We start from the raw sequence: 16,097 nt of genomic DNA, 5'->3' as shown, positions 1-16,097 counted from the left end.
TGGGAAAAAAATTGACTTAGTGAAACCCACAATTGTCCTGATGGTCTTTATATTTCACTTTTGGGACAGCAGCATTTTATATATATATATATATATATATATATATATATATTTTTTTTTTTCAAGGATTTATTTTTAAACCATATTATTTCCTAGGTTTTTTAATGTACCTCATCCACACTGCACAATGAGAATTGATATTGGCATAGGCATAGATGGTTACAGAATCCTTTGCAGCTAAGAGCAAATTATGCTGCATATACTTCATTTGTGCAGGAAATGGACTGATAATACATTATATATTTCGGCAGTGAAGACTGGAATAGAATAGCTTGTTATATTTACTCACAGTAAACCAAAAAACAAAAATTTTAGAACAATTTCTTAAGCAGAAATTTTTTGTTTATTTGTTTGCTTTTAGAAGCAGGGTCTTGCTCTGCTACCCAGGCTGGAGTGCAGTGAGTCAGTCATAGCTCGTTGCACCCTTGAACTCCTGGGCTGAAGCAATCCTCCTGCTATAGCCTCCCAGTGTACTGGAATTCCAGGCGTAAGCCACTGCACTCAGCTAAGCAGAAGTTTATTATCTTTATTACATGAAGTTATCCTCATTCTTTATTTCATGAGATGTTACTTTTACTATCCCCAGCATCCTATGATCCTGATAGAGTGGCTGAAATAGAAAGTCATTTGTAGCGTGAACTGGTACAATGGCTGACTTCATACCCTATGGAGAGTAGCAAGCTACATCCAAAAGGGAATCAAAAATGTTTTTGAGATTCCTCAATAGATTGCCCTCTGCTGGCTGATCACATTTCTGTATAAGCTTGTTTCTCTGACTACGCCTCTGAATGATAAAACAATTGTGTTTGGGGCCATGAGGATGCATTTCAAAGAGTAGCGGGCTCTAAGTCACAAGTCTCATATTCTAGTCCCAACCCTGTCACCGTGGAGCTGTGGGACCTTGGACAAATCATGGCTCTCTCTTGGCTTCCATTTCTTCCAGTGGAAAATAAAAGTCCAGGGCTACACTCTTGCTATCGGGCTACTCTGAGAGGGTTTCTCTGTCAGATATTTATGAGTTATGTATATTACTAAATAACCTGTAATTAACAAAATGATATTCAAATATTTGATCTGCAATCCATGAGAAACTTGGGGAATCTGGACATGTGTGGATCATCAGTTGCTTAAGAAAGGCTTCAGAAGTAACCAACGGACCATGCCATGCATGGAGGGTCACAGAAGGCTGCATTGTCAGGGATAGTTCTGGGTTTGTCCAGGAGTTTCCCCTCTAGGAAGCTTTGCCTTCAGAGGCTCCTACTCCCCTTGCCTAGGAAGAGGCTCCCAGCTGCTCTGTTGTCTTCCCTAAGACCAGTTCATTCCACCTTCAAGATTTGAGCCCAGAATGCAGCATCAGAAGCCCTCTTGCTTCTTTGCCTATCAATTGCCTTGGCTTTCTCTCCTTTGGCCTGAATTAATCATACTAACCAGAAGCATATTTAGGGGTCTTTAAGACTCAAGCAGACTTAGGCCAGCTAACAGACACAGGCTGTCGGTGGACGAAACTGACACCTATTAGATATTCTCCCAGTTCCCCTTCCTGTGTTCAAAAACCCTTTTATTTGCTGCCTTCCTAAAAGTGATTTTCTCTGCATGCTGGAGGATGATTGCATGAGTTTCCTAAACATCAGTTATGTTGGTGGTGGATGCCTATAATCCCAGCTACTCAGGAAGCTAAGGCATAATAATTGTTTGAACCCGGGAAGCAGAGATTGCAGTGAGCCAAGATCATGCCACTGCACTCCAGCCTGGGTGACAGAGTGAGACTCCATCTAAAAAAAAAAAAAAAAAAAAGTGCTATTAAACTAGCTGGGCCTTTTGACATTTTTAAAGAATTGGCTAACCCTGGCAGAGTGCAATGGCTCACAGCTGTAATCTCAGTACTTTGGGAGGCTAAGACAGGTAGACCATAAGGTCAGGAGTTCAAGACCAGCCTGGCCAATATGGTGAAACTTTATCTCTACTAAAAATACAAAAATTAGCCGGGTGTGGTGGCATGTGCCAGTAGTCCCAGCTATTCAGGAGGCTGAGGCAGGAGAATCGCTTGAACCCAGGAGGCAGAGGTTGCAGTGAGCTGAGATTGCGCCACTGCACTCTAGCCTGGGCAACAAGAGCAAAACTCTGTCTCAAAATAAAAACAAAAAGCAAAACAAACAAACACCCTGCATGCCATCCCCATGAATGAATAAACTCAAAATCTTACTCTTTTAAGTTCTTAATAGTAATGCACCTTTTTCTAAATTTGTCTCAGGATTTCAATATATCTCTGTGTCTGAAAATGATGAAGTGCTCCATCGGTTTAGCCTTTTTGGAGCTTGGTCAGCGTCTCAGTCAGGTTACTTATTTACCTTTACGCACACATTAACAGACCTAGTTTCAGATGTTACCCATTGTGACCAAGGTCATAAGGAAGTCCATGCACTTGAAACTATTATCAAGAGAGGAAAGAAAAATGTAGTCAAAGGAAGGCTAGCAAATCCCAACTTCACTCTCATCCATACTAAGAAATTATTCTCCAAATATGCAAATAAACTCTTTAGCAGATAATGTGAGTAAAAATCAATAACTAGTCACTCTAATTTTTGTTCCTAAAATATTAAAATTAACCTAATTTAAAATATATGTTTTTTAGAGATTTATTAATTGTTTATTATTTTCATTTTCACGTACAATATGACCATCTTCCAAACCAGGAAGAGAGCCCTTACCAGACATCAAATCTGCCAGCACCATGATGATGGACCACCAGCCTCCAGAACTATGAAAACCAAATGTTTGTTGTTAAGTCACCCAGTCAATACTTGAAATACTTGAAACCAAGACATTTCAGACATCGGATAAGTTACCAAAGTTCCCTTAAACTGTGTCTATTCCTTTGTGACGTCATGGTGCTTAAGATGATAACAGGGTGACAGCTCAAAATAAAACCATGAACACCCCCCACCCAACTATAATGGTAACTTTTTTCTTTTTGAGATGGAATCTCACTTCGTCACTCAGGCTGGAAAGCAGTGGTGCGATCTCAGTTTGCTGCAACTTCTGTCTTCCGGGTTTAAGCGATTCTCCTGCCTCAGCCTCCCAAGTAGCTGGGACTACAGGCACGTGCCACCACACATGGCTGATTTTTGTATTTTTAGTAGAGACGGAGGTTTCACCATGTTGGCCAGACTGGTCTCTAACTCCTGACCTCAGGCAATCTGCCCGCTTCAGCCTCCCAAAGTACTGGAATTACAGGCATGAGCCACCGCACCTGTCCCTACTTTCTTAAAGTATTAGATATATCTAGTAAATTTAAAAGTTATTTATTATATACTTAACCATACACAGTCTTGGAAAATGGATATTAAAAATTTCTAAAGTCCAGGCCCAGTGGCTCATGCCTGTAATCCTAACACTTTGGGAGGTCAAGGTGGGCAGTTCACTTAAGCCCATGAGTTCAAGACCAATCTGGGTAACATGGCAAAACCCTGCCTCTACAAAAAAAAAACCAAAAACTTAGCCAGGTGTGCTAGCATACACCTGTGGTCCCAGCTATACAGGAGGCTGAAGCGGAAGGATCTCTTGAGCCTGAGAGGTCAAGTACAGAGAGCTGAGATCGTGCCACTGCACTCCAGCTTGGGTAACAGAGTGAGACCTTGTCTCAAAAAAAAACAACAACCTATAATTCCACCATCCTAGGACTAATATAATTTCTAGTCTACATGAGAGAGTACTCTATATATGACATAGTAATCCTGTTTTCCTTGCTTACTATGGCATATTTTATGCTGCTACAAGGTCCTCACATTACTGTGTTCAGTGGCTGACTGGTGTGTGCTGTATGGCTACTCTCTGCTTTTCACTAGAATAGAGAAAGAATTTTCATGAATATGGCCTTTTCCCTATAGGAGAAAGAGAATCTTCATGATTCCCCTTTTCCCCGTATTTTAGATTATTCAATCAAGATATCAGCACAAAGAAGATAAAACTTTTCAAGTTTCTTAAAATTGCCAAATCTTTTCCTGAAAGAGTAAATCTTATCTCCCTTCAACAGTAGTCACTGGACCTACCAGATAAGAAGCACTAAGTAGAAGGTTGCAATACAAGAGTCTGTTAGCCAATAATGCTTTTTTTTTTTTAATGTGACTCAAATTCTAGGTTTTTGTGGATTGGAATTTTGTTAAAATGTCCATATAACCCAAAGCAATCTACAGACTCAATACAGTCCCCATCAAAATCCCACAGGCATTTTTTTTTTAATAGAAAAACAAATCCTAAAATTTATGTGGAACTACAACATATCCCCAATTTGAGGAATAAAACAAAGCTGGAGACATCATACTTCCTACAAAATGTAATGCCAAGCTATGGTAATTAAAACACTGTGATACTGGCATAAAGATAGACGCAGAGACCAATGGGACAGAATAAAGAGCCCACATAGCTATGATCAACTCACCTTCAACAAGGATGCTGTGAATACACAATGGGAAAATGATAGTCTCTTTTACAAATGGTATTGGGAAAACCAAATATCCAGATGCAAAAGAATGAAAAAGGACTCATGCTCACATAAAAATCAACCCAAAATGTTTTAAAGATTTAAATGTAAGACCCAAAACTGTAAAACTCCTGGAAGAAAACATAGGAGGAAAGCTTCTTGACATCGGTCTTAGCAATGATTTCTTGGATGTGATAACAAAATCACAGGGAACAAAGGCAAAAATAGACACATAGGATTACATCAAACTAAAATGTTTCTCCACAGCAAAGGAAACAGTCAACAAAATAAAAAGGCAACCCACAAAATGGGAAATATATTTGCAAACCATCTATCTGATAAGGGGTTACTATCCAAAATATATAAAGAACTCATACAACTCAATAGGGAAAAAAATTAATGGGAAAAGAATTTTAATATTTAAATAGACACTTCCCCAAAGAAGACATATGCATGGCCAACAGGTATATGAAAAGGAGTTCAACATAACTAATCACAGGGAAATGCAAATCAAAACCACAATGAGATACCACTTCACATCTGTTAGGATGGCTATTATAAAAAGACAAAAGACAAATGTTGTCAAGGATGCAGAGAAAAGGGAACCCTCACACTCTTGGGAATGTAAAATGGTGCAGCTACTATTTAAAAAGTGGTGGTTCCTCAAAAAATTAAAAATAGAACTACCACATGATCCTGTAATCCCATTTCTGGGTATATAAACAAAAGAACTGAAATCAGGATCTTGAAGAGGTCTCTGCACTCCTGTGTTCAATGAAGCGTTATTCACAAAAGCCAAGATACGGAAACAACATACATGTCCATCGTTGAATGAATGGGCAAAGCCACTGTGGTATAGACATGCAGTGGGAAATTATTCAGTTTTTTAAAAGGAGGAAATCTTGCCAGATGTGACAACATGGGCAAACCTGGAGGACAGTATGTTTAGTGAAATAAGCCAGTCACAGAAGGACAAATACTGTGGGATTCCACTTACATGGGGGTATTTAAAAGATTATCATAGAAGCAGAGAGCAGAAAAGTGGTTGCTGGAGACCGGGGAGAGAGGGAAACAGAGAATCGTCATTTAGCGGGTATAACAGTTCAGTTACATATTTTATTTAAAACAACAAAACATTTATTAGGTTTTTAATTTAGAGAAATAAAAAGGAAAAAGAAACAAGCAAAATTGGCCCATCACTTACATGCTGAGATTACTGTTGTCAGCATGTTTTAATGAAAGCAATGGATGTACTCACGAAATGGAACTGCATAGGAAACAAGGCCGCATAAAAAGTAAAAACCTCCATATTCTGCAGTCTTTCTCCATGAAGCTATTTACAGCTCAAATTTTAGTTCAAAATATAAAATCTATCATTCCTGTGAGGCAAAGGGGAGACTTTGAAGCTCACAGAAGAATATAAAGCAAAGGCTTCTTGCCTACATTTTAGAAAATAATGTATTTAGATAAGACGTTATTATCCCATAGAATGGAAAATTGTGGCCAGGCACAGTAGGTCATGCCTATAATCCTAGCACTTTGGGAGGCCAAGGCAGAAAGATTGCTTCAGACCAGGAGTTTGGGAACAGCCTGGGCAATATAGTGAGACCCTGTCTTTACACAAAATTTAAAAAAAATTAGCTGGGGGTGGTGGTGCCAGCCTGTAGGCCTGGCTACTCTGGAGGCTGAGGCCAGAGGATCCCTTGAGCCTGGGCGGTCAAGGCTGTAGTGAGCCATGATCAAGCCACTGCACTCCAGCCTCTCACAACAAAGCAAGACCCTATCTCAAAAAAAAAAAAAAAAAGAAGAAAAGAGAGAGAGAGAAAATTGGAAGTAAAGAGCTAGAGACAATTCTTTCAAGATATGTTGCTATTAAGGAGAGCAGAGATACGGGGTAATAGTGGGGGTTTGGGGAGATTCCCGATTTGGGTTTTTGTTTGTGGAAAATAATACAACATCTTTGGTGTTAATGGGAATATCCAAATGAAGGAAGGAAGTCAGGAGAGAGGAGAGAGAAGGAGGCAGGAACAAAGTTCCAGAGGCGGTGAGAAGGAATGAGCATTAGCTGATCATTATCTAACAGGAGAGAGAGTAAAGTCTGAGGGTCCAACGGCAAGGAGGTTGGTAGATTTTGTGGGGAAAGTGGGGGATGTTCTCTCATAATCACTTCTATTTTCTTAGTTGCACTGAAGGTCATCAGCTGAGAGGGAGGACCAGGGGAAGGTATCATCAGGAAAGGACAGAAGATGTGAAGTGGTCTCTACGTACAGAAGAGTCGATTGACTAGAGAAATGATGTAAGTCTACCAGAGGTAGTGAGGGCTCCTGGGGTTGAGAGCCTGTGGTTGATGTGAGACAGTCTTCATGTTTTTCTCCAGACACGTTCAGCTGCTCAGGGGCAGGGACAGAGCAGGCCAGAGGTAGATTTCATTAGAGTTTGCCAGGAGAGTACTGGGCAGGGGTAAAGTAGTTGAGGATTTATATGCAAAGCAGTGATTATAGTGTTGCTAATGTTGGTGAGAAGGTAAGTAAGGAAATGGTGCAGGGTGGAGAGGGGTGATAGATTTAAATGAAAGAAATGAGCTATACCTGAATGCTCGTCATAGGGTGAAACTGGCAAACTCTGCAAAGTCGCTGAGATGAAACATGGTTTTAGTTCCTCATTGGGCACTTTCCACATCCCCTTTGGGGGCCTCCACTCCATGTAGGCATTTAACCCTGATCCAGTATCAACTAATACACAGCAAGGCACTCACAGACAAAGCCCAAGGGTCATTTGTGGGGGTTTTGTCTTGTTTTAATTAATTTTATTTTTTTAGAGACCTGGTCTTGCTGTGTCTCCCAGGCTGGCATGCAGTGATGTGACCATGGCTCACTGCAACCTCACTTCCAGGCTCAAGTGACCCTCCCACCTCAGCCTCCAGAGTAGCTGGGGCCACAGGCATGCACCACCACACCTGGCTCTCATCTGTGTTTCAATCAGACACTTCCTTTTTGGTGAATAAAACTTTCCAGACACAAAAACCTCACATCACTCAAAGTGGTATTTCAAATCCTTAACAGGCACTAAATGTGGGCAAAACACCTACCACATATTAACATGTTTATTAAATGAATGAACATATGAAGATGACAGTACCAGAACAGGGGCCTGGACTGGTGAGTTCCAATGGACGTGCATGATGGGAACATCCATAAATCCTCAGAGGAAATATCCAAAGATGCAAAGTAAACTTGAACTTGGATGGGCATCCTTGTATTGTTTGTGTGATGAAAATGCTGAGAAAAAGCAGCCAACTTTTGCATACCACCCCCACAACCTTTTTCTCCCCAGGCACTCATACGTGTTTTGTAATCTTTGAGAATACAGAAAAATATTTACAAAATGATCAAGCAAGTAGTCAGCGGACCAGGTGACAAGCTGGGTCAACGTCAAAGAAAGGGCAGAGGGATGGGATGTCCATGAGCTAATGTGTGTACATTTCCTAGAGTTGAAATCTCCACCCAGAGTTCACACCTACATACCCCCACATCCTCTGAATCTATTCTAGAGCCATGTTTGCCAGAGAAGCTTCAATGAGTAGCACTGGAATAGGAAAGGTTTGTACTGCTGTTTCCTTTAGGGTCTGGGCTCCAGGCAGCTTCCGCGGTAAATGACTAGTTAAGATCAAAGAGTGAGGAAACCTGCTCCCTGGCCTTCTGCACCTGGTAAGGAAGAAGGGCTTCCTGTGAAGGAGGAGTTACAGACAGAGGTGCCCACCAGAAGGAGTGCATGGTGCATCATCCACACGGTGCACACGTGGGCCCAGCCTGCCTGCCAACTGTGTTGTGGGGATATTGTACGGCTGGAGTCAGCCAGCGAGAGGCTCAGGAGAGTCAGGTAATGGCATCCAGAGGGAATCTGGTCCTCACATTGCACAGAAAGAGAAGAGAGTGGGAACTCAACAGGATTAAGGATTTATAGCTGATATGCATAGAAACAAGACTGAAAGAATCTATTTCAAAATGGAAGTGACTGCTATTTTTACGCTGGGAGACTACCAGTGATGGCTATGTCTATTATCTTACTTTTGCTTATCTGGGTTTTGTTTTTTTTTTAATTTTAAAAAAATTCTTTTTAGAGCCAGAGTCTTGCTCTATCGCCCAGGCTGGGGTACAGTGGCGTGATCATAGCTCACTACAGTCTTGAACTCCGGGACTAAAACAATCTTCCTGGCACATGCCACCATGCCTGGCCAATTTTATTATTTTTTAATTTTTTGTAAAGACAGGTTACCACTGTGCTACCCAGGCTGGTCTCAAACTCCTGGCCTCAAATGAACCTCCCATCTGGGCCTCCCAAAGGACTGGGATTACCAGCATGGATTACTAGTGGCTTTCTACAGGGAATATATATTATTTTTTTAAAGGGGTTGTAGGCGAGAGTGGGAAGTATTATTTAAATATTTCCCACTTCACACTGAGGAACATTAGCTTTGATCTTCATACAATTCTCTAAGGTAGGGAAGCCCACATGAACATTCTCAGTTTGCAAACAAAGAAACTGAGGCCCCAGATGTACATTATTCTGCAGTGGGTGAGAATTATCCCAAGTAGATTGATGTGTGGGCAAGCCCCTTTAATACTTCCCTCTCCGCCAGCTGGTGCAGCCACACACTACCTGAAGCCTCTTCAATGCTCCCACTGAAAGTTGCCGCTCATTGCTCATCCAATGGATATTTGACAGGAGAAGGCAGAATCCTTCATTCTGAGACTCAAGATCTATGCCCCAATCAGCCAGAAGCAGCAGGATGACCTGATCTCTCCCTGCTATGGCCTCCCTTTAGAGAGGTATCTTAGCAACTAGAGGAAGTTACCTAGTTTGTCCAGGGTTGCACGGCTAGAAGGTGGCACAGCTATCATGTAAACTTGACCTTCTGACTGCAGACACCTCGCACTCCACCGCAATGTTTTGAATGAATCTTGATTATTTTACTGAAGGGGCTTTTACTCCTGGTTAAGTGGCAGCTGGCACTTAACTGCAAGTAAACGCCCCTTCAGTAAAATAGCCAAGAAACATTAGCTCTTGACCTGCACTGGCCAATGAGAGTCAGAAGCTCTGGGGTCTAAGACAACCACAATGAACGGGAGGTTGGTTGCATCCCAAAGAATGAATTGAGTAAATGGAGGATAAAGGCAGCCAGCTTTCTCACTGTTGAAGGGAGGTACAAATATGGAGAAAGGAAGACTAGAATAACTTATGTGATGTTGGACTGTCATTGGAGGCAATAGTGTGAATACAGCATTTCCAAAATATATAGATATGGATAATATATGCATGGGTGTGTATGTGTGTATATAGCTGTGCCCACTCAGAGGGTCTGGGATCAATGACACCCTTGTAGCACTGAGCACTTTCAATACCTAAACATTGGTTTCTAAATACCATTCTCAACTAAAAGAAACTAGGACTCCTTGAAGGGACGACTGACTCCGTGGCTAGGGCACAAAAAATACAAGATAAGCTTGGAATTTCTTGTGGCAGGAAGTTGTCCAAGAATGAAGAGGACTGTGAAAAGTTACACACATCAGCTTGAAAGGCTCTCACTGGCCAAATCTGGGTCAGTTTGATCTTCAAAGTAAAGAATGCTAGTAATTATGCTGAACTATAATTTATTCAATAAAATAGAAATCTATGACTTCCTACTGATTTAAATAAATAATAAGGGAATGTTGCGCCTTATAGTAGAATGCTAACCAATAATTGTAGAAGGGATGGCAGCATTATATTTTTAATCAAGCATCTTAATATTTTTTTCTAGTAAGAAGCCTCTGTGTGTGCCAAAATTAATGAATGGAGGTTTAATAAACAACCAGATATTTATACAGTCTTAAACTGTCTCCTCACAAAACACTTATTAACATCTTAGTAGATACTTATCAACTCTTACCAATACTTAATACTTAGTAAAATCCCTTCACTAAATACTTATTAACTTTTCTGTGGAAGAAACCTGACAGACATCATCTTAACCAAATGATAAAAGTTAACATTACCAGTAATAGGTTAAATGAACATCATGTGCCTTTTGATAATATGGGCTGGGAAGAACACACCATCATTTCTGAGATCGTCCTGCAATACACCTGAATCTAATCATGGCAACATCAGACAACCTCAACTTGAGGACATTCTTCAGAGTAACAGGCCTGTACTTCAAAAATGTCAAAGCCACAAAAGACAGACTGAATAACTTTTCCAGATTGATGATACCTAGACACATGTGCTAACCGTATGCAATGCGTGATCCTAGATTGAATCTTGGACCTCAAAGACCATTATTAGGATAATCAGTGAAATTTGGCTGGGGGCGGTGGCTCACACCCGTAATCCTAGCACTTTGAGAGGCCAAGGTGGGAAGATCACTTGAGCCCAGGTGTTTAAAGACCACCCTGGGCAATATAGTGAGACTCCATCGCTACGAAAATAAAAATAAAAATTTTAATTACAACTGTTTTTTAAATTAGTGAAATTTGAGTAGGGATCTGTGGATTAGGAGATGGTATTGTATCAATGTTAATTTCCTGCTTTTGATAGGTGTCTGGTGGCTATGCAGGGACTGTCCTTGTTTTAAGAAAATACACACTGAGGTATCTAGAGGTAATGGAGCATCATGTTTTTTGCAACATTTTCTCAAATGGTTGAGGAAAGAAAATGTATCACAGAAAAAGAGCTTGGAAATTAAGAGGGACTGATAATGATTGGTGAATCTGGGGGAGGGTATACAGGACTTCTATGTGCTGTTCTTGAAATTTCAAACATTGTGTAAATTTAAAATGATTTTAAATAAAAGTTACTCAAGGCTGGGTGTGGTGGCTCACACCTGTAATCCTAGCACTTTGGGATGTTGAGTTGGGAGGATTGCTTGCATCCAGAGTTCAAGACCAGCCTGAACAACATAACGAGACCCCGTTTCTACCAAAAAATAAAAAATTATCCGGGCCTGGTGGGATGCCCCTATAGTCGCAGCTACTTGGAAGTTTAAGATGTGAGGATCACTTGAGCCCAGGAGGTTGAGGCTGCAGTGAGCTGTGATCATGACACTGTACTCAGCCTGGGTGACAGAGTGAGACCCTGTCTCAAAAAAGAATGTATATGTGTGTGTGTGTGTATATAAATAAACGTTTCTTGGCCTTTTGGCTAAGGTCAAGTATAGTAAAAATATTAACTCATAATTCTTGGTGTAAAAAAATCCATTGAGTTAACTGCAATGATTACTAAAACCACTTAAGAGGCGTTTTGTTTTTTCAATATGGTATTTACTCATGAAGGCCTAGGTTTCATTAAGGCAAAAAGTAGGCTTTTAACCAAAACACATCTATAGATACCCATTGATTTTCCAACAATGTACTGCACATTTTCCCTCCCTCAGGAAGAGAGATATATAACTTAGGGTGTGTACCAGTTAGTGTATAGGTTAGAGGAAAATCAGTGATACTGCTGTGCAAACAGGAAAAGAAAACAACCCTTATATTTTCTAACCTTTTAAACAAGTGGGAAAAAAACTCTTAAAAATAGAATAGAGTATCACATTCTAATGTATTGTATTTTTCCCTAATAGAAAAAATGTATATAGGAAAATGACTAATAGTCAAACTAGTTTAAAAAAACAAAAAAGTACAACCCAGCTGGGCACGGTGGCTCACGCCTGTAATCTCAGCACTTTGGGAGGCCAAGGTGGACAGATCACCTGAGGTCAGGAGTGTGAGACCAGCGTGGCCAACATGGTGAAACCCCATCTCTACTAAAAATACAAAAATTAGCTGGGTTGGTGGCAGGTGCCTATAATCCCAGCTACTCAGGAGGCTGAGACGGGAGAATTGCTTGAGCCCAGGAGGCAGAGGTTGCAATGAGTCAAGACTGCGCCATTGCACTCCAGCCTGGGTGACAAATTGAAACTCTGTCTCAATTTAAAAAAAAAAAAAAAAAAAACACAACTCACAAAACGCTTTACTTTAGGTTACCAAGTTGCAAGAGTTTTAATAAGGAGTCCAGAGACATATGTCGATGAGTCAATGTCTCAGGTGTTTCCAGAGAACAGGTTTATGTGGCTGTAATTAAAAGGTCCCTGAAGACATTCATTACTCTTTGTGTTGCTGGACACAACAGTTGACCTAAATTGTCCTGGATCTCACATGATGTAATAACATCATGGAGATGTGAAAAATTAAAGGATGCTCAGAAATACTGAGTCACCCCAAATAAAAGAGATGGTCCTTCACTGATCACAGCTGCCATTCCAGAACACATTATGTTCACTACTTACTTATTTAGTATTTTTAGGGTTACAAGTGGCTTTGGGTTACATGGGTGAATTGGATAGTGGTGAAGTCTGGGCTTTTAGTGTACCTGGTGAGTACCCAATAAGTGATTTTCGCATCCCTCTCTCACCCTTCTCCCTCCAAGTCTCCAATACCACTCTGTATGCCCCTAGATACCCACCCCTATCTCCCACTTATAATTGAGTACATGCAGTATTTGGTTTTTCCTTGCTGAGTTACTTCACTGAGACTAATGGCCTCTGGTTCCATCCAAGTTGCTGCAAAAGACATTATTTTGTTCTTTTTTTATGGCTGCAGTCACATTCCAATGTGTGTGTGTGTGTGTGTGTGTGTGTGTATGCACACACACACACACACATATATATATCTCATTTTATTTATTCATTCATTAGTTGGTGGGCACTCAGGTTGATTCCGTATCTTTGCAATTAATTGTTCTGTGATAAACATCCGAGGGCACATGTGAAAAACATAACAACTTCTTTTCCTTTGGGTGTAGTGGAATTGCTGGATTGAATGGCAGATCTACTTTCAGTTCTGTGAGAAATCCCCATACTGTCTTCCATAGAGTTTTGCTAATTTACATTTCCGCCAACGGTGTGTAAGTGCTCCATTTTCACCACATACATACCAACATATATTGTTTTTTGACTTTTTGGTAATGGCCATTCTGGCTGGGGTAAAGTAGTATTTCATTGCGGTGTTAACTTATACTATATTTACTATTTAATTTCAATTGCGTTAGGTCATTTTTATTTAACTGTTTCTTGCAATCCCTTTAAGAACTCAAAGGCTCGAAGTGTGACAATGTCTGCTTCCCGAAGATCAATCGCTTTAAAGTCCTAGCCTCCAAATCATCCAAGTGTTATCCCTGAATTTCTCAGTCTAAAAGTTACAAAAATTCAAGTCAGGATACCTGAATTCATTTCCTGGCCTTGGTGGACATATTACTAAATATCACCTCTGCCTCACTTCGTCAGCTATGAAATGAGCCAATACTCATCTTTGCCTTCACGTAGAATGTTGTGAGAATCAATGAAGTTTTTAAAAGAAAAGCACCATTCAGATTCAGCTCATATTATTGAGGTGTCTGCTCCACACTAGGCACTCTGTTACATATGTTACTTAGACTTTTCCATTTAATTCTCTCAGTGACTCTATTAGGTAGACATCATTAACTGCGTTCTAAGATGCAGCACCAAGGGTCAGAGAAGTTGAACAACTCTTCACCTCATTTAGCACAACTACCCACAGCCAAACCTAGGATTCAAATTCCAATTCAGTGCGCTCTCTTCACCTCATTATTTCTCCTTCTATCTGTGTATATTCAGGATAATATTACAGTAATAATATTTTCCAATAGAATGAACCTTTAGAGACAGGGCACGGTGGCTCACACCTGTAATCCCAGCACTTTGGGAGATCAAGGCCAGCAGATCACTTGAGGTCAGGAGTTCAAGACCAGGCTGGCCAACGTGAAGAAACTCTGTCTCTACTAAAAATACAAAAATTATCTGGGCATAGTGATACATGCTTGTAATCGCAGCTAATTGAGAGGCTGAGGCAAGAGAATCACTTGAACCTGCGAGGCAGAGGCTGCAGTGAGCCAAGATCGCACCTTCGCACTCCAGCAGAGTGAGACCCTGTCTCAAAAAAAAAAAAAAAAAAAAAAATCACCAACAAACTGTTAGAGAAAGCAGACTACAGAGCTCATGTTCAAAGTCCATGTCTGAATCAGAATTTTGAGTACTCATTGCCCAAGGTCAAGGTGCTGTGACACTACGAACTTTCTGGAGAGGCAAAAACATATATCTGGCAAGGAAAAAGTCTGGATTCCTTTCTGTAAGCAACAAGGAACCTCCTATTAATTTAGGATTGAATAAGAATGGCGGTTTATAAGTAAATATTTAGCTGACAGGGGAAGAGTTTAGAAGTGAGGGGAACATCTGAATTCCTGGGATACAATACACATTCTTAGATATTATCTCACAGGTGAGCAAGTTCACCGCCTGCTAGAAACTGTCCAGCCCAAGGTCCCTCAGAATGTATTTATAGCTGCTCCGCCACTAAGGAGCCAACATTTGATCCGTTCTTTCCAAAATACGTCTTAAAAGATTCAAAAGGAAACAAGGCTAGAGCCCTGTAAACAACGGCTTCTGCAGTCGATCATAAACACTGCAGGTAGAGAAACTTAGCGGACAATTGTTTGCAAAGTCTGAACAAGGTCGTTTTTTTCAGTCTGATGAGAAAGGAGTCGTGAGGGTGGGGGTGGCAGAAAAGAGAAGCAGCTGCTCATTTCAGCTTCTTAGCTCCCGCCACCTGAAGAAGAAAAACCACAGCTGACGTGCCTGAGTGGGGAAAGAAGCAACACGATGAGCACGTTTCCCGGGTGCGTAGTTCACGTTACCCTGCTCCATGCTCCAGGAAGGGAAGTGGCCCAAATAAAGAAGTGAGGCAACTCAAGTCCTGGTTCCTGAGGCCGCAGGTGTTTTCCAACTTCTACAAGTCTATAGAATGATGGAAGGCAGCGGTTTTGCAAAAGAGCCCAAAGTCTCAATTAGTGATTACACCCAGACTGGTGTCACTGCAACCTCTCATTCAAATCCTGAAATCTAGAAAACTCTGAAAATCAAAACTTCTTTTATGTAACTAAATAAGTGGCCTGAATTCTTCTGGCAACAAAACCTGGATTCTCGGGAGGGTGTTGCAGGGTGTTGCCCCGGCCTCATGGTGGAAGAGGGAGGGTATGTGATATGGGTATATGCCCCATACTCCCTTTCTAAAACACGAAAAATTATTAAGTCCAAGAACATCTAACTCCAAGGATTATGGTAATCAGATGTGGGCCCATCTTCTGTCTTTATGTACTCTTTTTCTTTCTTCTTTGTTTTTGTTTTTTTGAGATGGATCTTGCTCTGTCACCCAGGCCAGAGTGCAGTGGCGCAATCTCAGCTCACAGCAATCTCTGCAGTCCAGGTCCAAGCAATTCTCCTGCTCAGCCTCCCAAATAGCTGGGATTATAGGTGCCCACCACCTCACCTGGCTAATTTTTGTATTTTAGTAGAGATGGGTTTTCATCATGTTGGCCAGACTGGTCTCAAACTCCTGACTTCAGGTGATCTGCCTGCCTCGACCTCCCAAAGTGCTGTGATTACAGGCATGAGCCAATTTGCCCAGTCATTCTTTGGTTCTAAATATGGGTTAATCCACCCACTACTCAGCAGAGAGAGTCAATT

Source organism: Aotus nancymaae, unplaced genomic scaffold (assembly GCF_030222135.1).
Source record: "Aotus nancymaae isolate 86718 unplaced genomic scaffold, 86718_ANA_hifiasm-v0.15.2.pri h1tg000077l, whole genome shotgun sequence".
Taxonomy (NCBI): Eukaryota; Metazoa; Chordata; class Mammalia; order Primates; family Aotidae; genus Aotus; species Aotus nancymaae.
Note: the sequence above shows the minus strand (reverse complement) of the source record.